Source organism: Lepisma saccharinum, chromosome 25 (assembly GCF_977018435.1).
Source record: "Lepisma saccharinum chromosome 25, izLepSacc3.1, whole genome shotgun sequence".
Taxonomy (NCBI): domain Eukaryota; kingdom Metazoa; phylum Arthropoda; class Insecta; order Zygentoma; family Lepismatidae; genus Lepisma; species Lepisma saccharinum.
In genome coordinates, this window is record NC_139253.1 from 35,529,653 (window position 1) to 35,556,185 (window position 26,533).

General features: G+C 38.5%; 1 protein-coding gene across 1 annotated transcript in view; it reads left to right on the forward strand.

The window, feature by feature from the left end:
* The window catches only part of Alk (Anaplastic lymphoma kinase), a 714,232-nt gene that overhangs the window by 604,968 nt on the left and 82,731 nt on the right, over nucleotides 1-26,533 (forward strand). The gene's annotated exons all lie outside the window — the stretch shown is intronic.

Genomic DNA, 26,533 nt, shown 5'->3' on the forward strand with positions numbered 1-26,533 from the left:
CTCTATAGGTTAAGGTGATTCCTCCTAAAATTTTATTTTGGTGAATTTTTGTAAATAAGTTGCCATATTGTTAACACTAATGAGTGTTCCGAAATGTATTTGACATGTATGTTACATAGAAAGTTGTACTAGGAGAGTTTCCAATAATAATAGGAAATGTCGTATTGTTTTAAGGAAGAAAACAAAAAAGCGAAACATTCATAACTTATAATTCTCTGAACGTTAGTAACAATGGTTCTACATAAGCATGCAATGTTAATTTGACAATATGCATTGTCTAGTGCTTTAAAATACACTACACTTTGAGAGAGACTCTCTGCTCTCGTCTTCAGGTGAAATCTTTTGCCGGTGGTGGATGAAGCCTACGACAGACACGGCAACCTCCCTCCCCCCATTAACATTACATGCTAATTCATAACCTTACCTATGATTCGAATCGCAGGTAAACTACATCCATAGTTAGGCTATGTAAAATACTTTGGTTTTGTATAAAATTCAGCAAAGTGATAGAAATATAAAAGATTTCAATCTCTATCTCGCAATACCCCAATGACTGTGACTGAGATACGGACCTGACCAATTGAGTCAGTATGAACCAACACTGAATACCTTCATAGGCCTGTTACCATTATGAGTTCGTGCATACAGAGTGTCGCTCCTCACAACCTCGAACCTCTCGATTCTCTCCAGATCTCACCTGATCCCTTTTCGATCACTGCCCTCCTTTTGTACCGTCCTAACACTTCGTCTTTCGCAATCCCAACCAAGATCACCTCGGCAGTGCCCGGAAATTTCCCTTAGGAATTTCCCTCTCGTCACTTTCGAGTTGTGAGACTCATACCTGCACCGACAGACAAAGCATGAATGTGACATTGAAGGTTCCACCAAGAGAGTTTCCAATAAAAAAAAGAAAATATAAGGAACAAAGAAAACGAAATATTCATAACCTCATCTATAATTCGAAAGTTAGACCCCTAGATAGGCTATCTTACATTCCCCTCTTTTGATTTGTATAATATTCATCAAGGTGTTAAAAATACCACGTACGAAAGTTTTTAATCTCTATTTCCTTGTATTTATCCATTGTTTCCTTGTATTTATCCATTGTTTGTCATAGAGTTAATTGTAACAAAAATACACAGTAGAATAAGTACAAGGCTTTTTGAGAGACGTATTTTCTGCATTCTTAAACAATAATAAATAATTAACTCCATACTTCAATGCATTTCCTACATGTTTATGTGCGTATTTCATAAGTTATTGTTCCATACAAATACAGGCTCTAATAATTATTATTATTTTGGTGCTCATGTTGTTTATTAAGCTAACCTGTCTGGTTGATACACTTGTAAACATATTTTGTCTGTATGTTATTTTATTTAGCGTGTTGAAGAAATTGGACGAAGTTATGTATTTCTTATGTTCATGTATCTTCTCTTACATCTTGGTTGTTCTAAGCTGTTGTTTCGAGGCTAATGATGCTAAATAATGAATTCATGAAATAGAAGGGCGACCAAACGCCCATGACATGTTCCAGCCCCATTGATTCATAGCCCGTTACACTGAACGCTACTTGTGACAGTGAAAACCGCTCCATCTAGATTCAAACACAAAAATCCTGAAATAGCTATGTGGAATGTTCTAGGTCCACAAAGGGTGTTAATAATAATGTGCACAATGCTTCACTAAAAATTAGTCACTAATAGTTCTAAAAATTAAATCTACAAAAGTAGTTCAATACAAAGATGCAAAAACATTCTAAGTGTGAATACGAAATTGGAGAAAATTTGGGCAGCTCTACTGTATGTCTTAAAACAGGTCTCCCGGATGGCGTAGTGATAAATATGTAGCCTTGTATAACAAGAATTCAAGGGCTCGATTCTTGGTGGAAATAATTGCCAATTAGGCTATCTGAGCATAAATGAACTTAAAACGAACTTTGACCATTTTATATTGTCAACAGACATTGGTACTAAAAGCAATGTGTTTCCCAAGTATTAGTTATGTGTCGACTTCCGTAGTGGAGTGGTTAGCACGTACGACAACAAGGGTCTCGTGGTTGTTCTCTGCGTCAATTTCATGATATCATCACTCATCCTTATCGCCGCGAATAGCCAAAAGTGACGGAAAAGCGACGCTAAATAACGTCAACAGAAAATACTGCTTCAAATGTTTATTGCGTCTAGATATAGAGCTAGTGAATCTTTCGTTTCTGCTCCAGCAGATGTATCTACACCTCTTGAAGACGAAGAGTGGTGATGAAGAGGGTAAATAAAAGGATAAATACAAGGCATGGGTCGTTGAGAAGCAGGCGAAAGAAGTAAATGCTCCGAGAGCATGTTCATCCCCGCTTAATTTCACACGACGAGTTCAGAAGTACTCGTTCCACTCTGAATCGCAGAGCGTGAACTCCAAATGGCTGCCGCTCTTATTGACCCAGCAGACGGTGAAACTGTGCCTGTAGGAAACGAACGATCATGTTTGTATTGGCACGAAGGGTGGAAGTGATGGTCGTTTCTGTCAACGATCGGAACCCCAGAACGAGGCAGTCTAAGCGACAGACGTTGTCTTCCAAATGCAGCTCCAATGGGTGTTTTATGTGCAAATGTCACTTTAGAGGTAATGACGCTATCTTCATCTGAGATTTGATGGGTCTATTCTCAGGGTCAGTTGCACGCGAGGTAATACTGCGTTACCTACCGTTGGTCTTCTTAGAGATACTGGTGCAACTTCTTTCTGTTTAGTTAAGGAGAAGCTGTACAAGAAGCCCTTGTACGTCTGTAACGAAATTACAGTAGATGACGTCCTTTTCATACAGTAAGGTGACCAGCCGGGACAGTCAGTTCTTTTGAGTCTCTGTCCCGATTTTTTAACGTAAAACGGGACGCCAAAATGTCCCATTTTTATGACAGTATCTTATCGGCATAGAATTGATTGATTTGGTTTATTTTACTTCACTTTTATGCCACTTTTGGCTAATCGCGAAAATGGAGGTGAGTAATGATATGAATCACAAGCACCCATACCTAGGCCGGGATGCGAACCCGGGACCCCTGGCGTTGTAGCTAACCACCATAAGCGTGCGCACGGGGGGCAAGGGGGGAGCAATTACCCTTCCTAATCATGGCCGTCTGCAAATTTTTTCCACGGAGTATATACAAATAAGCAAGGTATTTTTCCATGGAGTATATATATATATATATATATATATATATATATATATATATATAATATAAGTCCTCCTCCGTAGTCGAGCGGGTTAAGGCGTTCACTCGTCTTGAGATCGTTCGCTGCGGGACGGCGTATTTTCGAATCCGGCTCTGGTAGGAATTTATTCGGCCTACGTATAGGGCCGGTGGCAACCCACCATCGTGAGGAAATTGGGAAGCTCCGAGTGAGTGAGCGAACCCGGTCAAGAAGACCTACAACAACGGCTGGGGGTTCGTCGGGCTGATCACCCGTCACCCCAATACTGGTCTAAGATCTCCACGCTATAACAGGTGACGGAGGAACAGCATGGGAGGGAGACCAGCAGTCGGTAGGTAAGCCAAGGCCCTTCAAGGGCTGTAGCGCTGTGGGTTTTTTATATATATATATAAAAAGGTAAAGTATCCCTGTGCTTAGCACCACGCCATGGAGGCGTATAGGGTTATATAGGGAGGCTAATAACTCCCCACACTTTCTTGATCCGGTCGTAAGTTGGGGTGATGAATACCCCCCAGGGTTTCCCCTAAGTACCCATGTCATTCCAACGTTAGAAAAGTTCCGGATTTGAACCGGCCGAGGATCGAACCCGGGACCTTTAGCATGGTACTCAGTCGCGTTACCGACTTTTTTTTTTATTTCCTTTATTTCCTTTTTACATTTTCAGAATACAAACACAGACTTTTTAGGTTTTATTTACATAGTATGCATAACAGTTAAAAAATTTGCATACGTAGTATGCATAGCATATGAAGAAATATGCTGATATTCTTGATGCATATATATTTCAAATTTCTCACGAAAATCCTGTTTCTTATAGGTAGTAATAAACCAAGCATAATTCCCTAATATCCATTGCACACTATTTAACTTTGTTTTCGGGTAATATGTAAAACTTGGACACAAAAGGTGATCAATCGTAATTTGCCTCTGGCTTGTTCTGCATATTATACTAATCATTTTCGTGATATATTCCCACGTTGATTTTCTAATTTTGCACTCACTGATTAAGTGTTCTATACTTTCATCTACATTACACCATTTACACTGCGGATTCTCCGCTAATCGGAATCGATGAAGTTGCGTTCCAGTTATCAAGATTTGGTGAACAATACAATACCATGCAGACCGTATCTTTGTTGATAAATGTGTTGCATGTACATTTATCCAAACTCTGTTCCAAAGAACACGAGGGTTCTTCAACATTATTTTACATTTATGGTGCATAGTCTTACGTTTAATTTTGTATATGTTTTTTACAGTGGGCATTTGAAAGTTGTCCGATAATAACAAAGTATATCATATTTATACAATAGAATCCACCAAGTATTGATACTGTTTGGGAATAGTGCTTACATCAATTGGATATTCTAACACAATAGTGTTCAAACATTGCTTTAGAATCGTACCTGTCAGACCATCAGAGTGATTTACCATTGCTGCAATGTTAGCCTGAATCATCAGTATTTGACTTTTAGTTGCCACATGAACCAACTTTAATCCGCCACATTCAACAGGTAGACACATTGTTTCATTACTAACCCGAAGGATATGTCCAGACCACATAAACCAATTTACAGCACTCTTCAGTTTCGCAAGGTCTATTTTTCTTGGTGGAAGAACCTTCGCCAGGAACCAGACCTTGGAGAGCGCGAACATATTTACAGAAGCTGCACGTGATATTAAGCTTAAATTCCTAAATTTATGTTTACATAAAACAGCTTTAATAGCTCCTATTATCATATTATAATTTAATTCCTGCATCTGTCTAATTGACCTAGTAAATATTATTCTGTTTTGATTTGTAGAATTTAAATACATCATACGAGTTTTTTCATATTCTATCGTTAAACCTGAAATCAGTTTGTATTTCTCCATTTGTTGATATATAATTTTTTTGTCAGTCTGAGACTGAACTAAAATAGTGACATCATCAGCATATGACAATACTTTAATATTTTGATTACTAATTGTAATACCAGATATTTCCTTTTCTAAAGATATTAACAAAGGCATGAGCGAGACACAAAAAATCAACATAGAGAGAGGATCTCCCTGTCGAACCCCTGCACACACTGGGAAGGGGTTCGTTAAGAATCCATTGATTTGAATTTTGGATTCTGCGTGTTTGTACAAACCTTGTAAGGCATTTAGAAAATTACCTCCTAGGCCAAGTTTACCAAAAACATTGAACATATGTTCATGATTAACAGAGTCGAAAGAATGTTGGAAATCTACAGCTAAAATTGCGTGATTGACATTAGCAGAGTTGGAGTTTGAACTCGCAATTACTTCACGGAGCGTTTGCAACACACCATATATATTTTGGTGTTCACCGTAACAATATTGCATCTTGCCAACTAATTGTTCAGCATAAGGAGTCAGCCGTTGCATCATACACCGAGAAAATATTTTGTAATCTGCACACAGTAGAGTTATGGGACGATAATGAGACACTTTCTTTGGTTGCGCTATTTTAGGCACTAATACAATAACACCAGTATTTGATGTTTTACCAGTGATGTGATTCCTAAAAACTGCATTTACCCATTTTGTTATTGTTTTCCCCATCAAATTCCAAAAAGTTTGAAAGAGAGCAGTGGGAAGTCCATCAATTCCAGGGGAGGAGAAAGGTTTCCCCCCCATTACTGCTTTATGTACTTCTTCCATAGTGTAGATATTGTCTAAAACATCTCTATCAGTATCATGAAACACTGTTGGAATATTTCCAAAAAATTCGTCAGCATTTGCATTACCATAAGTTCTTTTGTTCGAATAGAGATTACTATAATGGTCATAAATTACTTTCTTAATGTCTGAATCTTTTGTATACTCACGTCCATCGTCCATTTGAACTGTACCAATTTGTTGTCTCTTCGCGTTTTTTCTCTCTTGTATAACATGAGCGAGAGATACGGTTTCATGGCGATCTAAATGGGGGAGTCTGCTCCTAACTTTGACACCATTACGTTTCTGAGAATGCATACGTAATAATGTGGCTTGGATTTGCTTTATCTCTGTTTGCACTGGTTTACCATTCGTTGCGTCTTTAGTAAGCACCCGCAACACACTGTAATAGAAGTTATATTTGAGATTCCAATCTTTGGATCGTTCTTGGCAAAATTGAATACAAAATTTTTTAATGCCAGGTTTTAAAACTTTTTCCCACCAACCTATAATATCTGTCTTTTTCTCTAGATCAATTTCCCATTTTTTCCACTGTTCATGAAACGCATTTTTAAAATTTGGCTCTAGAAGAATAGAAGTATTCAATTTCCAATATCCGTACCCTTTCGGAACCTGAGGGATATCCAAATTTATCCCCATAATTAAAGCTAAATGGTCGGAAAAACACGTGGGAGTGAGTTGTATTGATGTCACATTTTGACTTAATTGGGGAGTGACATAGAAGCGATCTAAACGTGATGCACAGTTGTCTCGGAAATATGTATACCCTAATTTTCGATTATGCTTAGCAATCCAAACATCCACAAAATTAAAACCGTGAACTATTTTTTGTAAAGTATTAGACGTGGAGAAACCAGGCCGTTGGTCCTGTGGATATAAAACACAATTAAAGTCACCTGCACATATTATATGCTCTTTTCCCCCTTGCAATTCTGCTGCTACATCAGTACCAAAAAACTCATTTCTCAATTGACGGTTTGTATTTCCAGACGGAGCATATATGTTGAATAACCAAATGTTTGCTAATTTTGTACCTATAATACGGCCAGATGGATGCTGAATAACGTGTGAAATCGGCAAGCCTTGTTTGACTACTAAAGCCGTTCCTTGTGATTGACACGTGGGGTTTAGATATGACATATACTGGGCTGGTAATTCAAGCTGAGTCACACACACTTCCTGCAGAAGAGCAACATCCACTGAGGATTGTACTAGAAAATCCCCTAAAGCGCGTTGTTTCGTCGTGGAACTTAACTTATTTATGTTCACAGTCGCTACTCTAATAGTTGTATTCATAACTATGTTTATCATGAGGGGGAAAACAGATAGACTACTCTCGTTAACATGTTGTATGTTCACACTGAAAATCGTATCATATTCCACACTTTTCCACTTGCTACCCTAGGGGAGAACATCACTTTCTCAGTCACGAGATGGGTCGGGGGTCACCTCCATGTCACTTTGTTCTTCCATTACTGCCCCTAATATTGCTGGGTTTTGGGCATCTAAGTCAGAGGTAGGAGTATTTCCAATATTATTGGCACTTGAGGAATCATTGCTTACCACTGTTGATCTACTTACCATTTCACCCTTTTTCTTCTTTTTTGGCCTCAGTGTCATATGGTCGGATGGGGGGTTGCCTCCTCTCGTTGTTGATCTGGACCGGGATCGTCGTGTATTGACTGATGGAAATTCACTCTCAGCGAACATTTTGCCTGTCAAATTGGGGGAAACCTCCAAAGGTTGTTCAATAGGGGTTGGGGATGTGGATGGCGCATCTTCATTTTCTATTCCTTCCTTTGTCCCTGTAGAACACTGCATACCTGGTTGCACAAGGTCATCTTTTTCATTTGACTCATTGGCGGTATGGAGAAACTTTGTCGGGTGGGTTTCGTTGGTGTCGCTATTCTCGGCACTGGGGAGTAAGAGGACAGAAGGTTGATACTTCGGTCCTCGGTCACTAACTGGTACTTGGCTGACAGTAGTCCTAACCAGATTCGTCCTTTGGGCTGTCGCGAAACTGGATACCGTCGCGGTTGCTCTGGTGTCCCTAGGGCGACGCTCATTACAGCTATTGGCGTAGTGTGATGGGGAATCGCAAATGGGGCACGTTTTTTCCTGTCCATTATAGGTAACCCAATAGCGTGATCCACTTATCGTAATGTATGACGGGATGGCCTTTGTCAAGGTCATCTTCGCAATTTTTCTACCTGTCCGGACTTGATATATATGCTGATCGGAATACTTCTCGTCTACCAGTGGTGAGATTATCGTCCCGAATTGTGCTAACACTGTTCGTATTTGGTCGTCACTTAATTCGATTGGCACAACATGTATTCTCACCGTCACATAATCGCGATCTGCCCAAGTCACTTCTATTTCGTAATCACCGTCCACATCAGTATATTTGTAGATACCACCAGACTTGAATAACAATTGCTCACACATTACTTTCGATAATAGTTTTAAATATACACACTTATGATACATGTCGATTTCAATACTTAGTACCTGCTCTGGAGTAACTTTTAAGGTCTCGCTGATCCATCGGTGAAGATCCAATGTAGTGGGTTTCCGTGTTACTGTTTGAAAGTTCAATTTCAACGTATTTACGCGTTTCAGAACCATTTTACTCACTGAATTTTCACCAAGACGAACGCTAGTCGCGTAAGGAAGCTGACTCACGGAACTCGCAGCGGGAGTAGTCACGCACACGTCTGCTCGCTACCGCGTCCCGAACGAGACTGACTGAGCCACCGCGGCCATCCTTCCATGGGGTATATTACACCTCAAAACAACACCACTTCAATTTGAAATTATCGCATTAATGTAAATTACTACGACTGAAATCAAATTATACGTGTGAAATATATGCTTTTAGGTTGACATACGATTTCTAAGGGGGATTTCTGTGGCTATCCTTGCTCTCGCTTCCAGACGTCCATGTTCCCTACATTATTAGAGAAATCATATCGCGGTTAATAAATGCTACTCTTAAAGAAAATAAAGTATTTTCAAGGCGATTAAAGTTCAAAGCAACTACGGGGGATGGGGGGATCAGGGGCGCAACCACAAGGGGGGAAATGGCCATTGTCCCTCCCCAAACTTAGACGGAAATCAATTCTAAGGGGGCAAACATTGAGGTAAAAGAAAGCAAGACTAGTAGAATCTAAGAGTATCAGGAACAAAAGGATACTCCAGATGGTGTTACTGTTCACGTCTTTCTTGTATTATTTCTTCCACACGGCCAAGAGCACCTGCAGGGGAGCATAAGGGGGAATTGCCTTCCCTCGATATCAAGTTTTATACAAATAAAAATAAATTTCGTTAAACTTTCTTGCTCGCTTCGCTCGCAATATCTGCTTTTCTTAGTCTTGTCAAGTTCAGAGCCATAGCCAGGGGGCTGCGGGAGTTGACCCTTGGCGCTGAATGATCTATTTTTTTTTAAAAAAAATGTAAAAGACAATGGCATGAATTTGTTGTGCCATATTAAATCAATATTGTTTTCAGTTTGCAAAAATTTTGATCTAAAAGATTTCTTGCTTGCTTCGCTCGCAATTTTATTATTTTCAATAACGCATTGTAAATTACCAGAGGAAAAAGTTATAACAACTAAGTACTTCAGACTCTTGTTACTAAACAGTTATGCATGAACATAATTGTTTGGAGGAAAAGGAGCGCTGCACACTTCAGAAACAATTTATTTATTCGTTATGGTGCCTCTATGTTGCTGCATTATACACACACACATACACATGTTTTTCTTTCCCAACTGAACTTTCATCAAGGCTTTTGCCCCCCCCCCCCCCTAATCAGAAGGTCTGCGCACGCCTATGCCAACCACTCCGCCACGGAGGCCGGCCGGCATAGAATTACTACAATAATACACCTTCTCTACTATTACTATGAGCTGTGTCATTGTTTGGTAGAATCTATTTCAAATTTCAATGTCAACGATGTGCCATATTCCAATTTTCTTAAAATATTGGCGTTTCTGTTTCCATGGAACTAATGCCACCACTAAACGAGTGTATTTGTACATGAATGATTTGTGGACAAGTGACAAGAAAGCTCTTTCAGTACAAACTTTGAAAGCATGTTGATTTATAAGGTAAACTTTAATCGCCTGTGTTTAAACTTCTACAAAACGTTTGAAAAAGAAGCATTTACTGAAGAAAATCCATTCATCGGCAAAAGTACCAATGAATGACTTCTAATTCTAAAAGACTGCTTGGCTGGAGTGCAGTGCATATCACCATATTATGTAAGTTATTTACATAGCATGTACTTATTTAATTAATTTTCAAACAAATATTTATGATGAAACATTAAAATGTGTATATTTGGTGTCCCATGTGTCCCATTTTGTCTCGTTTATCATTCAGAACAATGTGAAAAATGCTTTTAATAACCTGGTCACATTATCAATATGTCTAGGGTCTTCAAGTGGCGACAAAACTTATAAATTATTTTCATTTTGCATATTTCCTCTTCGGTATTGGTTTTGCGCGACATTGGCGTGAGTAATGTATAACATGAATTTTCTCAAGTACGGTACTGTATGAACGAATTCCGTCTGTAACATAAACAATTTACATATGTAAACTCGGAGGTGACCATAATCAACAAGCGATATATTTATCCCACATAGTGGTTCGGATCCCACTTTAAAATGCACGTCCACTCTTCGATTGTGCTACATAAAAATGAACTTAGAAACTCAAATTTATGTAGAGCAGGCGGGAAGCATTCACATCCAGCAAGGAAAAACTGGGAGCTGCATCCTTTATAACTTTTCTTCTACGCATGGACGAGTTTCCGAATATCCCTCAAAAACCAGTCTGCCCTGAAGATTTAATATTTCCGCATTGAACAAAACAATCTTTCATCTGTCCTAAGAGCTTAATAAATACTCTGGAATTTCTTCCTAGACGCTTCACATCCAGAAGCATGACATATTAATAGCCCAAAATTTCATATCATGAGGTACTACTATTCCTGAAAAACTTCAATATAAAAAGCTCTACCGAGAATAGAGCGCGACAAGTGTATTTTCCAAAGTTTTGTATGTTTAAAGTTCATTTGGAAATTCCTTCACCTATTTCCTTCAAACGCAATTATAAAAAAGGGAACGTCAACTCGAAAGTTCTGAATTTAGGGTAGTTAATCGTGGTCACAGTACTACTGACTGTCTACTTCGCCCCCCTCTTCAATCGCGTACTTTATTTAACTATGTTTTTATGAAAATCCCAGCTGAACACGATTCCGATGATCTCCATCAGTTACAGTGAGCGGCCTTCCACTCCATTCTCTCACATACGCTGAGAATTCTTCAGCTGGGGTTTTCCTTACGAACATGAAAAGTCCAAGATCGTACAGTACTGATGTTATCCCCATAAAATGCCTTCAGTCTCAGATGAAAGGTTAGAAACTCGATCACGGCACGCTACTTCAGGCGCTCCACCGACATTGCATGGTTACATGCTGCCATTTTTCTCGCTATAGGTCAGCAGGTCAGCACCCCCTGGCGATAGAAGTTTGAAACCTTCAATTGAGAAGCGGGAAAGTTTTAGAAGTTAAATGTATGGTTGCTCAAAATCCAAAATGCGTTTACAAGATAACAAAGAAAATAAAAACATAGGAAGCTTTACTTTTCAGCACGCCCTCGTATATATACTTTATTGCCGATCCATTTCAGGATTGTAATGTTGTTCATTGACATTCCAAATTACAGTTTGCAGAATTTAAACACAAAATGGTAATAAAACATGAAATTAGGCATACCATATTTAATGCAAAATATTGAATTTTTCACGAGTTTTGTATCTCTTAAACCAATTGAATCTCAAACTCAAAATTTTTACTGAAGTTACTTATCATGTAGTACTGTATTGTATATAAATTTCAGATTTCTAAACAACTGCCCACCAGAGATATTCAACCCTGAACTTGGAATTTTTTTTAACAAAAAGTACATGTTTATGACCCTGTAGAAAATAAAGGATTAAAGTCTCAAGCTTCACATAATTTTAACACACACTATTGGTACACAGGTACGTGCACAAAAAATGTAAGTGTTAAACAAACTGCCTTCATCCTAAAAAAAATGTCAAAAATATCATTTTGAACGATTAGGATGCACAATTTTGACCTTAAAATGTATTATGAAGGAATAATATTGAGGATATTATACGCAAATATAATTGTAGCCTATAATGTGCTTAACATCATATATTTTGTCTCATTGTCCTAGAACATACCACAGCTGAGGTAAAAAAGTTGCCGCTGATGCTTACGAATGGAGAAAATGACGCGCGCCATGATAAAAAATGCCCGCCATCTTCAAATCAGTGATAGTAAAAATAAAATAACAGTGGTTCTGAACTGTCAACATATGGGGCTCACACCACACAAAAAATTTACCTTTTTAAAAATGGTCAAGCACATGTTGTACAGTGTCTCTCAAACGTTTTAGGACAACGACATTTTAAACTAGGCAACCCAATTTACACAAGGCGTTTGTGGGTTGCGTGTAGAGTTAGGCTCAATTTCAGGGTTACCACATGCACAATAGATATTTATAAAATACGCGAAAGAAATAAAAACAAGTATTATTGTATAAAATTATTAAAAATAACACTATTATATCGCAAGTGACAAATTCTTTCTCAAAAAAAAGAAAATAGGTTTTCTAGTATTTCATCGCTGATGAGTCTACAGAAAGAAAAAGAGGTGAGAGAAAACGAGAGGTGACAAAGGACAGGAGAAAGAGAAAGCGAAAGGAGAAGAGTAAAAGTAGAGGAGAGAAGAAAGATATGATAGACGAGGAGAGGAGAAGTAGTGAGGAGAATGGAAGAAGATTCTAGGAGAGATGAGGAAAATGGAGCAAAGAAGAGAAAAGAGAAGGAAAACGAGATGAGAGAAGAGGAGACAAGAAGAGGGGAGTTGAGAGTAGAGTAAAGGAGAGAAAAAGAGACGAGAAGAGGAGAAGAGTGCAGTGGACTCGGAAATCTAAGACAGGAGAGGAGATACGAGGAGTGGAGATGAGTGCGATGGAGATAAGATGCGAGAAAAGTAGGAAGGCGATATGAGATAATAGGAGAGCAGAAGAAGTTGCAGAAAATATCGTCTCAGCGTCAAGAATTGATGCATTGGTCAAATTATCGACATGAAACATTCAATAACATTTTGAAACGTATTGGAGAATGTATTAGATCGGTTCGAAATGCCTTTTGGCTTAGTTCAGAGCAAGGTAAAATCTTCCATGTAAGATCTTTGATTTTACCTGCGATTATACCACTAAAAGCATGAATGTAATTTTAATATTTATAAGAATTATCCAATTTTTGTCCACTTCTCGGTTCGTTGAAATGGAGATTTTGTAATGTAATATTTCCTCTCCCCCCCTCGTTAATTCCAAACTGAATCATTCCGTTTCACACGGCGTGGACAATGAACACAATGGGATAGGTCTAAAACTTACGAAAATTTTCTGCCACCGGAAGGGTTTGAACCTACGACCATCAGATTGACAGTCCTGAACGGTAAACACCACCCTACAAGCTTTCGCTCCTGAAAGTAAGTAGAAGGAGCTGACCAATGTGAAATGTAGATGCAACTCTCCTCCTACATGTAATGTGCAAACAATACTTGTTTGTAACAGAGAAAACGAAGATGGTACCACTCGGCGAAAACATTTAAAGGAGAATTGCACATGATGAGAACTTTGAATTCGATATTTGCGGAGGTATCCTTGCATTGAACTCGAGTGGGAAAAGGGGTAAAATTAGTATGTCCTGAATTGTCACAAATATAAATAGTTATTTCATTAATATTTGTCATTGTCTTTGAAGCAGATCACAATTATCGTTAGAGTATCATAATTCACGATCTTATACATGAAAATATCCCTTTGAACGTGTGTCAATTCATTTATTTGTTTATTTTTTTATAAATTCCATATGCAGAACAACGTAGTCACTATACACTGCTATTACAAATAATGTTACCATGCTCTTGTTTATAATAAAAGGAAAATTAAAAAAAGAACACCTTCTGAATAGGATCGAACCTGCAGCCCAATCGAGAACTCTAACCACTACACCAGACCCTTCCCTTCGATTGAAACAACAATTTTTAGGTATTCTGTCCCTCCAATATTGTAAATGTCATTGGGTATACATGTAGTTGAACTTTAATTTTGAATTGTTTTCTTGTAGTGTAGCAGATACCTTCGAGAAATAATTTTCGAAGTGATGAAGAAAAACGAGAATGTTGGTAGTTGTGAAAATGCGAGTTATTTCTTCAGACTTATTATTAAGATTAGTCATTATTAATGGAAAATATCTAGAGGCTTGAACATTGCAGGACGATATTCTTTTCCTGTGATACTGCAACAGACGAAATGTTTGCTTACTGACGCAACTCTCGTGTTCAGAACAGTCTTATGAAATTTATTTGCTGTTCCGTAAGGTAACACGAAATAATTACACCGTTTGCGAACTACCAAATCTGCGCAACGTTAAACGTAAACAGGCGGAAACTTTTATTCAAAAAATCACTTCACATTTGACAGTATTAGTCAAGAGAGACTCGTGGGACACTGTGTTAAGGTGCTGGAGTAAATCCTTCTTATTTTTCTTCCTCGAAGAACAACAATTTTTAAAGTAGAGCAACTGTCGTTCTGCTCTTTCTCATTTCTTTTAAATTCTTCCACATTCCTTTCATTGGTTTATAAATAAATAAAAATATTGCTTGCATTTCTGTCATTGACCCAGATCAGGCCCGTACGCAGGATTATTTTGAGGGAGGGGCCAGACCCAAATTTTTATATATATATATGAAAGAGAGACAGATATTACAAAATAGTTCAAATAGTGCGAGCGCCATTGAAAAGTCATGATAATTCTATGTTTAGAAAATAATATATTTATAAATTAAATGTTGTGTACTAGGAACATTACAATATTACAATAAAGAACATGTCTAATTGTGAGTTAATAAAGAGACATTCTCGCATGACGATTGCAGTTCGAAAAAGTCGGGACAGGGATTGAAAGTAACGCACTGTCCTGACTAAATCGGTGAATCGGACGTCTGCTATCCTTGCATTATAAGACAAAAACCATCCAATATTCCAGCCTGAAGACTTTTGCGCAAGAAACAGATTCATTTATGTAAGAACAAAACTGAAATTTTTACACATTTCTAAAATCAACGATGTTATTTTCATAGTTATTGATAGGTTCACATTTAAATATTTCAGGGTTCGAGGGTGGCATGGCCCCATGCCCCCCCCCCTGGGTACTGGTAGACAGTGGGAGAGAAATTTTGGAGAATCTTTCTATTAAATTTATTATTTACATCCACCTTATGCTCAGATAGGTTTATTGACAATCGTGAACTTTTCGTTTAATAGATAATATTTGGTTTTATACTACGGTAGAACATTGGTTTAATTTCCTTTCTTCTTCTTTTGAGAGAATATATACTTCTACAGGTCACGGAGACCTACTATAACGGCTGGGGATACGTCGGGCTGACCCGCCGACTATTCCAATACTGGTTGCAGATCCCCACGCTTAGAGGTGACGAAGGAAAGCGTGGGAGGGAGACCGGCAGTCGGTAGGTAAGCCAACGCCCTTCAGGGCTGTTGCGCAAAGGATTATGATTTGTTTATATACTTCTACAATAGCAATCGCGTTCGGAAACGGTGAAAAAAAAATTACTTGGTTTTCAAAGGCCGACAAGCTTGGTAGCGTAGCTTGCTCGCGTTCAAAGTGAGTCGTCACTCACGCTATTCAAGGCCGCTTCTTATTGCAAAACACTGTGCGTCGATGCAGAGTGTCTGCACCCAGTAAGTTACAAGTGACTAGAGTCGAATTTGAAAGAGAATCCAAAGAATGATAGATTTCATCAGAGGCGGCTAGGTGGGCACTAGCTCAACATGCAATAGTTTAAGTGAATTTCTGACAAACAATAAACCTTATTGAATAATTATTGGGATAGTAATACGTGTATCCGCTCCTTTTTTAACAATGTAAGCTCGAAGACAATCTGTATTCCAATTGTTTATATTGGCAACATGGTCAACTGGGTTATTATAAGGAACTATTTCGTAGATGTTCATGTAACCCTTATAAAATTACAAATAAAATATATTCACAAGCTTAGATATACTAACAACGAAGAAATAAATTCAGAGTTAAATTTCAAATGCATGTGTTTAGAGTAATTCTAGAAGTACAGAGCTATATCAGAGTATTGAACTTCTTTTTGCAGGATAACGTTTACAATATTGACGCGACAGAATAATTAAGAACTTTTGCTCCAAGGAAAACAAAGGGCGTAGTGTAAAGTTCTTGAATGCATTGATTGCGGTCCCAGGTTTGATCCTCCATACTAGGTGTTCTTTTTTTTCTATTTTTTAAATCCCCTTCTATTAAACAAGAGCATGGTAACATTATTTGTAATAGCAGTGTATAGTGGCTCCCCTCTTCTCGTCTCCTCTTCTCTCATCTCGTTTTCCTTCTCTTTTCTCTTCTTTGCTCCATTTTCCTCATATCTCCTAGAATATTTTTTTTCCATTCTCCTAACTACATCTCCTCTCCTCGTCTATCGTCTCTTTCTTCTCTCCTCTACTTTTACTCTTCTCCTTTCGCTTTCTCTCTCTCCTGTCCTTTGTCACCTCTCGTTTTCTCTCACCTCTTTTCCTTTGTGTAGACTCATCAGCGATGAAATACTAGAAAACCTATTTTCTTTCTTTGAGAAAGAATTTGTCACTTGCGATATAATAGTGTTATTTTTAATAATTTTATACAATAATACTTGTTTTTATTTCTTTCGCGTATTTTATAAATATCTATTGTGCATGTGGCAACCCTGAAATTGAGCCCAACTCTGCACGCAACCCACCAACGCCTTGTGTAAATTGGGTTGCCTAGTCTAAAATGTCGTTGTCCTAAAACTTTTGAGAGACACTGTACCACTACATATGAATTGACCCTATGCGAAAAGTTGCTGCAAAGTGCAAACTTAACCTGTATTTCGTGGCTTAGACTTAAATTTAAAAATATCAGCAAACTTTTGAACTTCTACTACAGGGAAAATTTGTGTTTTACCATCTTGAAACACTTCGATCGATTTTGCGCGAATTCAATGCCAAATTTATCATCCCATTCATTTAGGGGATGCAGAAATTTCAGATTTAGAGGCCTCTAAATTTGCAGTGGTTATCATGCTATCAGTGACTTGCTCCCATTTCGATCCCGTCTCTCCTAAAATATATTTAAAAAATGTATTAAAGGCTTTTAGCTGATATTTTAGTTTCTTAATCAAACACATTATCGTGAGCAGTCGAAGAACAAATAAATTTTGCTTTTGAACCTATTCTTGAAATACGTTGACCAATGATGCTGAAATGCATAGTGGATTAATTCGATTGCACCACAGTAATGTGAATAAATATAATATGAGTACATAATGTGCCTAACTACTTTTGTATTATAATATGTGCGACTGCGTGCAATGACAAAGAATCCTGTGTCACATGTGTACAAAGCCAGTTTCGCACATAACATAAACAAATGGCTGTAAGGAAATTGTGCAGTGCACAAGACGGGGCATCAAGAATGAGAGAACACCTTAGTTTTGTAATTTGAGCATGATAGGCTTGATAGAGGTATTCCACGAAAAGTGGCCCCACTCAATGTAAATAATAATATCAATTAATTTTAATTTAATTATTATTTTGAAGGTTTTTAAATGTTTGTGAATGCATATAATTTGCATATTTCACCAACAAAAAGTATTAGCATCTGTAGCCTATACGCTTCACAGACAAATGAAATCAAATATTGGTACATTTTTTAAACGTCTCACACATAACATATATTCGTTATTGCTTTTCATGCATTCAGGCTATGCAATCACTCATTTTTCCCATTTACTAGCAGGCACCACAAAGAACTCCTTAATTCTATGAAATCATTATGAATATTTAAATCCAATCTCGTGCATAGAGCCTTACATTTTATCTGTGAAATGCCACGCACGTAACGTTGGAATGCCACGATGCAGTGATACAAAGATCAACGTGATATTTAACGGCACAAATCAATAATGGCAAGCATATGAGCAACAGTACCTTATATTGATGTGGTGTATTGGAATAATGAAGTTACAAACATCCTGTCACCACACCAGTAATTGTTCCTTTTATTGTTAACGCTGAAGAAAATTTCAGTGTTTGTTGAATTCAAGTTATATATAGGCCTATAAAGGTTATTAGGAAAAGAGAAGATTGTGGATAAAATTCCTGAATGTGTCTATTATTCTAACATACTGTGTAAATGATGACCAACCAGTCTTAAGTCGAAGGCACTTGTATTTAGTTTAAAATTTACATGGATAAGCTGTACGATATTGCTGCTAGTCATACAAGCATAAACGTTTTTAACTTATAAGTAGATGTTATTATACGTGTCTGACACTTATAAATGTCAGTTGACGGTTTACGATCTGGTTGTATTTCCTGCTGCCACTTGTAGCCTTCAGGTATAACAATAGCTTAATTAGAACATTGCAACTTGTACTCATCGGGAGTTCGGAATATCAATATTTCTCCATCATTTACCACTTGATATCCTATTCCATCTGTCAATTTGTATTATCAGTCTCCCAAGAGAGGAGGCAGAAAAAAGTTAATTTGTACCAGAATCAATTTCCTAGGAGAGATACTTGTAACCAAATACCTTGGAAGGCCGTATGTGTCATCCACTTTAATTGAGTGTTGGATGAAAATATAATCTCGTCTCTGGAATCCTAAGCCAACACTTGTTGCCTCCGAGGGGAATTCTCATCGCTTCGTCGAGAGGGATCGATCGAGATGGAATTAAATGGGATCAGTTTGGTGGAAATTCGATAATGATGTCTTCTTAACATCGGTTGCCGTGATGGAGTGGTACAAGTTTGAAGATTGCAAATGCTGAATTCCTCCGTCTAATTATATGAAGATGCATCAATAGCGTTAACATTGCTTTGTGCGTAACTCGTTTATGGAATCTACCTTATTCGTAGTTTTGTTAGTAAATGATTTGTTTGCACACTATGATTAACAGTGCAATTCATAAATTTATGTAAATGTAGTGCACTAATACTGAGGTTGTTCCAGAATATTGAAGTTAAGTTATAGTAAATTGTCGTTGACATTGTATTTTATTGACGAACCATTCTTGGACACATTTCCTCTTCCTGAAAATACACACGCTTGTAACACATACTAATTCTAATATATCTACCTAGACTAGAATTATAGAGGATTGTGGTATTTTAGCTTTACATTCATAGTATTGCATATATCGAAAGTATTTTTTTGTAGAAACATTTTTTTTTTTTTAGTTTTTATGCAAAAGGTCCAACAATGGACATTGTTGCTGCTAGGCGATAGCTGACCTGACAAACAAATCAAATGAACGAACGAATGAAAGATCGGTCGCCTTGGTAATGGGAACAAAAACATTTCCACTAATCCTGTACACCGTGCTCAAGTTGTTAGTAAAACACTGCGAAGTCAGAGGTCGTAGGTTCAATCCCAGGCAAGGCATGAATGTTAGGTTTATTCGTATTTATTCCTTAGTTCCCTCATTAATATCCATCATTTGTTGGAGTTGAAGAGTGATAACTGACGGTAAGTTTCTAGCATTACGGACATTATTGTGTCACTTGTAGACTATGTGCAGTACATCCCTGCGTGGGGTAACTTTCGCTCTTTCGTACACGTTCGAGTGTGTCACCCTCGAGCGTAGCATACAAAGAAATGTCATTTTAATGGGACAATAATCGTAGAGATATATATGTAATATATCTGCCTTGGTAGTTTAAGCCCACAATCATCTATTTCATTTTCATATATCACTGTCTATTGGTCAGATAGACTAGACTAAACTACTTTTTAACATGGAGATGGATGACTATGTTCACTTAAGTTTCAATTTCACTCCGTCTTTCACATCACAAACCATATTTGAGGGTCCAGTACTACAGACAAATTACGGTTATGCGTATACACTGGGCTTCGAGTGCATACCGCTCGTTTTGCCTGTTCCAGCGTTATTCGCGGTAGTTCTCAATTCCTTACGCTATCTATCGTCGTCCGTGCGAACTATTTGGCGCTCGAGCGAAAGCCGCAGCACTCTAATGTTCAGACTCGATTATTTCATATTCTTGAATGGCTAAATTCCAACAGCGTTCCCGAATCCGCACGAACTGGACCTCTTAATCGGTCTGGGTTAATCGCGCAGCGACGAGAATGAATGGTAATTGATAAAATAGATGAGGAAGCAAATATACCTAAACATCGCCAACGATGCTGGCTGATAAGTGTTTTTTGCAGATGGTATCCTCGTATTGTGGCGTTTCCGAGATGAGATCTCGCATCATCGTGCAGCAGTCATCTCGAGGTAGGGTTTAAAATTCGAAATCAGGAGGGCGTGTCTTCCGGGCCACCTCGAGGGACCTAGTGAATCGATCGCCCTCTCAGGAGATGCCCGTCATTAGAAGAAGCTATCTCATGGACGCTGCGGAAAATGTTTTTGAGAACGCTCACCCGAGCGAGAGCATTGGAAATAAATACCTGGCATCTGGCGTTCTTGCGAGTCTCCGAGGGATCCTCTCCAGAAATCCACATGGAGTGGCGAGTATTGATCCAGCCGCCTTTCGGAGTCCTTGATCGTAACATCTCGGTGATATGTGAAGACTTGGAGTGATTAAGTTCAAAATTGGTGTGATTCTCTTCTGTAAATCCCTCTCCTCGTTTGTCGTTATGTTTGTTTTTATGACTTTATCTCTTCAGTCTGTTCTAAAAGTAGATTCTTAGCGGAAATTTGGTCCAGAAAGATGTAGATATGTACACGGGCAAGTCTGCACGACTCTTGAAATGCCGGAACACAGTCCGCAAACAGAATGACATAATTTATTATGTCAACTGAATATGTTCTCCCCCTCACCTTCAGCTCTAATACGGTCTCCTAACTCATCATGCAACTGTCTAGTAGATACCTTGAGGATGCAAGGTAGCAAGTTTGAATAACGTGCATAAATAAAGACCTAGAACCAGGGCTTGAAATGTGGAATTTTCACGAAAAGAAACTCTGTACTTTCGTTAACATGCTGTTGTCTGGCTTTGTCTCCGATTACAATAGTGACGAGACGAAACTGTAAGTTTTCAGATATTCATGAACCGGAACGCCGTTACTCTCCGCTCCGATCCGTTTCGAGCTCTGCCTAGAATGCCCACCGATACGTTGCCTTCTTGGAAACTCTCAAAAGCATTTTTGTATGAGTCTTATGATTGTTCTTTTTAGTTTTGGCGCATCAGCACATAGGCTATTTTGGCCCGTGACGCAGTAAGCCCCGTAACTAAAACAAAATTGAGGACAAGCCTCTAATAAGAAAAAAATATGTCTCTTAAAAAGTTCCTTGCTCATTTTTAAAACTAATTAATTCACTCAACAAGAACTAAAATTACCTATACTGTCTCTGAGGACTAACATCTCCTTACCTAATATGCAAAGCTGATGCTGTAAAGGGGCACTCACAAAGGATCCAGGCGACAGAATTGCGTTGCCCTACAAGAAGCAGTTAACGGAGTGTACTACGTGGAAGTGAGGTGCCTTACCAGAAGGTTACCCCTTACACACCTTCAGTGGCGGCGATTGGGGGGTGGGAGGAATATGCCCCCACACTTTTTGCCAAACCGTATCTACCACGGAAAAGTAAACTGTCCTTGCCTCACCAGTTTTGCCACCTTGTCCCTCCCTGGTTTTGGAATCCATCGCTGCCACTGTACCCCTGTATGTATCTTGAACACAGCAATCAGTAGCATAATATGACATTGTATCTTCAGGACGGATTTTGTTCCAGTAAATCAGGAAAAATATTTGTCTTACTGACCACTCCTTGACCAATGAAAAGGCTCAGCCACTCTGGTGAGGGAACTAATCTAGTATTCTCTTAAATAATTCGCCATCGATGGGTTCAAGTTCTCGGAGACTTATTTGTACTTCGATGTATTTTTCATACTCGTATAATCACCTGCGGTTTAAGGGGCGACTCTTTCTACGAACACTTAAATGTCAACCTCCCTTCCACACACTAGACTGCATGTGCAGACTAGCGAGGCCCTGACGTCTGTACTGACGGCCAGTATAATCAATCCACCGTGGGGCTCGTGTTGTGTACTGTCCTTTTGTTTGCGATTGTTCTTTCATCCATTAACCAAAGGTTGCAGAAAAGTTAAGTAAAATAAAACAAATCAAATCATATAATTACCGTTCCTGCTCTTCGTCGCGTTGTCGCCCTTCTCTCTAAACATCAACGTTTTGCTTTACAAAAATTAAGTAAGGTCAAATTTCAGGGACTTACACAGCACAGTATTACTCTACAAACAAACCGAATTCTGTTGGTGAAACAACCACGTGACCCCTCGAGAGATTTGGTGTAAAATTGGATTAGCAGACTTCACAAGGAGCAGTGACGCCTCCAGCTGTCTTGTTTACGTCCAGAATGTACACAAGTAGTTTGCCATCTATTTAGAGAGTCAGATGCGCTACGTTGATCTGTTGACATGGTGAGTTGAATGCTCTGTTAGCGTTTACGCTGACCAACGATATCTGTGTTCCTAATGTATGCAGGGAGTTTTTTTCAACAGATGTACGTCATAAGTTAGGTACGATATTATTTTTGTTTTGGCCATAAGCGTAGTACATTTTAAATTTTATTTTCACCATATGGCCGTATTTTTTTAGTATAATTAGAATGGAGATGTAAAAAAAGTTTCTCGCTCACCAAAAAAAAACACATTTCTGCAAAATCAACACCAAGTTTATTCCTATTGATTAGAAACAGCCATTGCATACGATTTGTTCATGACGTGATATACAAGGTACCGAGAGAGAACTAAAAATAGATGCAGGGACGTTTGAATGAAAAGAAGGCTGTCAAAATCGGAAATAATAGGATAATTACTGGGCCGAAAGTTGTCACTTCATTGTTACAAGCAGCGACCATTATACACTTGCGAGCCACTGCGAGGGCCTTTCCACCCATCTGCCTGCGAACTGAGGCCATTGTTGAACTTCTCCTCCATTGTTAACTTGCTGTTATGTAACCATGCACAGAGATAATGAATTTCCATTTGCCGAGAAATATCTGTAAGTTGAAGTTGTCACTTCATTGTTACAAGCAGCGACCATTATACACATTTTTCGATATGATACGTACATTTTATACAGTCAAGTATTTTTGCCAATTTTAACTCTGATTTCTACACTAGTAATAGTGTCCGTTTATCATTTTTTATTATCAAGTAAGCTGTCATCATTTTAAAAATTAAAGAAAAAAATATTTTCAGCATTGATAAACGTCGATTATAAAATCATACTTCGTCAATTCGTCACTCACTATACTGGCTAGCAACATACAAAGGAGAGCCAAAAGAAAACCGCAATTGTTTTAGTTTCTTATCAAGTAGGTTTCTGTATGTAGGTTTGCACAGGTTTCAGGTTTACTGCATTTTAGCACAGATCTATTGCTGATCTACATATACTTTCAAGTTTGAGTTAGTGCCTGTATACGTCAAGAAGAGTAAGTCTTTGGCGTGCACGTGCAGTCACTTGCGAGCCACTGCGAGGGCCTTTCCACCCATCTGCCTGCGAACCGAGGCCATTGTCGAACTTCTCCATTGTAAACTTGCTGTTATGTAAGCATGCACAGAGATATTGAATTTCTATTTGCCGAGAAATATCTGTAAGTTGTAGGCTGACAGAGCAAGAAACCACTCCTCTTCACAAGTTCAAGTGTGTATTGGGGACGCCATCTTTAAAATAACAAAAATGGCGTTTTGAAGCTCACTTAATTAGTGTTGCAGCCTTGAGGTTGTTTTGTAAATAACAGTTGATAGTACCTCATGTAAATTTGAGCTGTATACAGTCTGTTCTACAATTTTTATTGGACTTTTAAGGTTGTAATTTGACTCTTGTAAATATTAAACAAAGAAATAAGTAACGCTAGAGTGCGCGTCAAATCTCCTGCATATGGCCTTGAACGGTTGAACAGCACCAGCGAATCACAGACGTGCGGCGTTGCCTAGTTCCGTGACAAGGCGTTTCGCTCAACCACGCTGTCTCTTTTCCGTGTGAGATTTCGACATGGCACCGCTGCAGTGCGCTGCTATTGGCTATCGCCATATGCAGGAGATTTGACGCGCACTTTAGATGAACCATTTTGAATCTTTTGTCTTAAAGACCTTCACTAGTTACGAAATAAAACATTTATATAGAACATGCGCACTCTGCGGCAAATTATTTGCTATTTGTTCCTTACAATGGTCGAGGCGGCTAGGGGGGTTGGGTGTTAATATTAAAAAGAAGTACAGGGTGAGTCAAAATTATGTGAACACTATATGAGAGGAAGTATTTACTCAGATTTTTCGTTATACAGAGTCTCAACCTGACCACCAGCACGATTAATGCACTCAAACCAATGTTCAACAGTACAATTTAGTGCCAGAACACACATTTCGGGGGAAATGTTGGATATCACACCTTTTATTCTGTCCTTGAGTTCTTCGAGGTCTCTCACTTTTGTACTATACACACGCTCCTTATCATATCCCATAACCAGAAGTCACAGGGTGTGAGATCCGGAGAGTGGGGAGACCAATCCAACGCTTTGAGAACTTTTTATCAAGATAAGCGCGAACGGTACAAGCAAAATGGGGCGGTGCACCATCTTGTTGAAAATACCCTTCTTGTCTAAGTTGTAGGGACATGTTATGAATGGCAAAATCTTTCAGCATTTGCAAGTAGTCATCTGCATTCACCGTTTGGGTTGTAAAGAAATACGGACCAAGTACACCAGTAGCGGTCACGGCACACCACACATTGACCTTCGTGGATGCACGTTCATGCTCACGAACGATACGTGGATTTTCAGTACCCCCAGAAAATTGTGTTATGACGATTAACATGACCACTGGTATGAAAGGTAGCTTCATCACTGAAAATCATTTGACTAACAATGCCCGGCTGCATCCGTGACATTTCTGCCAGAATCTCACAACAGTCTACTCGTACCTTTTTCTGCCGAGCAGTCAAAGCTTGAACGATTTGTAAGTGATATGGTCGCATGCCAAGGTCCTTGGATAGAATTCGGTTCACTGTCCTCTGTGGGATCCCTGTTTCAAGACTGCAACGTCTCGTCGATTTTGATGGACTCCGTAGTATGGCCTCCTGCACTGCAGCAATGTTTACTTCACTTCTGCCAGTTCTAGGTCACACCGCATTTCCGTGATAATTGTCTGCTACTGATCCAGTTGCTACAAACTTCTGGTAAATGCTATATATTGTTAAAGGAGTTGGTGGTTGTTTATTTGGAAATCGTTCTGCAAACCTTCGACGCACTTCTGTCGCCGACTGCACAACTTCCATTAAGCTTGCAACCACTCTTCTCTCCTCCAATGTGAGTATGTCAGTCATGGGTACTAACAACCTGGAATAGAAAAGAAAACAGATTGTTCACATAATTTTGACTCACTCAAATAGTGTTCACATAATTTTGACTCACAAATAGTGTTCACATAATTTTGACTCACCCTGTATAATTTACGAAAATAACGTTTATACCAAAGAGAGGGAGATAAAATCTATTCTCCCCCGGGTTCAGTCTTCTCAGCTACGGCTCTGTCCAAGCGGTAATGATTAAAATCAGAGTCAATAAGAATCCTAAGGTAACGGAATTTATGGATAATCCTCTTATTAACCAGAAATAATACAGGGTGTCCAAAAAGTCACGCAACCGAGACATTGAAAGAACGTAACTGTTGTACAAAAAGCGATAGAAACATGAGCCTTGCACTGGGTAATAACTTTGCCTATGTGGATATTTTTTAAGCATTAAATAAGAAAGTGATTCTCTATATGAACGTTCAGTATAGGGAAAGGTTAATAATGAGTAAAAAAGTTTTTGTACGAAGTGAAAATAAACATGGATAAAAGACAGTCGCTTGATAATTTTTTATGTGTATCGATGGTGTCTGTGGGTATTTCTCGAATTGATAAAAGAACGATATTTTTTTCGAATTGTATGCATTACAGACGATTTACGGGGATAATTAGGACATGATCATTAAAAAGTATGTTTTTTTATTATGAGCTGAACTGGCAACATTGGTCTTGTCCGACATCTGGATGTGCTATTCAATCAATACCCAGATGAAAGAAAAGAGTTGACATTTATCGTACAAAAAGATGTGTGTGTGAGGTAGTCGCAAATAGGGCGTTACTAAACTACATTCATACACTAATAGCCATGTGAATCTTGCTAGATTGTCGACATGCTGAAGTTGAGAATATTTCAAGATCATCAACATACGCAAATAATTATATAATATAATGATTATATAATCATTATTAAGTTACGACATTAACGCCACATACATGTCAATCGCTCTTCTTGATCCGTTCATAGAGTGATGTTGTTGCTCCATGGTCAATTGAAACACAGTGCCCGGAGAGAGATTAGTTTACCAATACCAACCTCCCCCCTTCTCTGTTGGCCTTTGCGGAATGGTTCTATTTCCAGC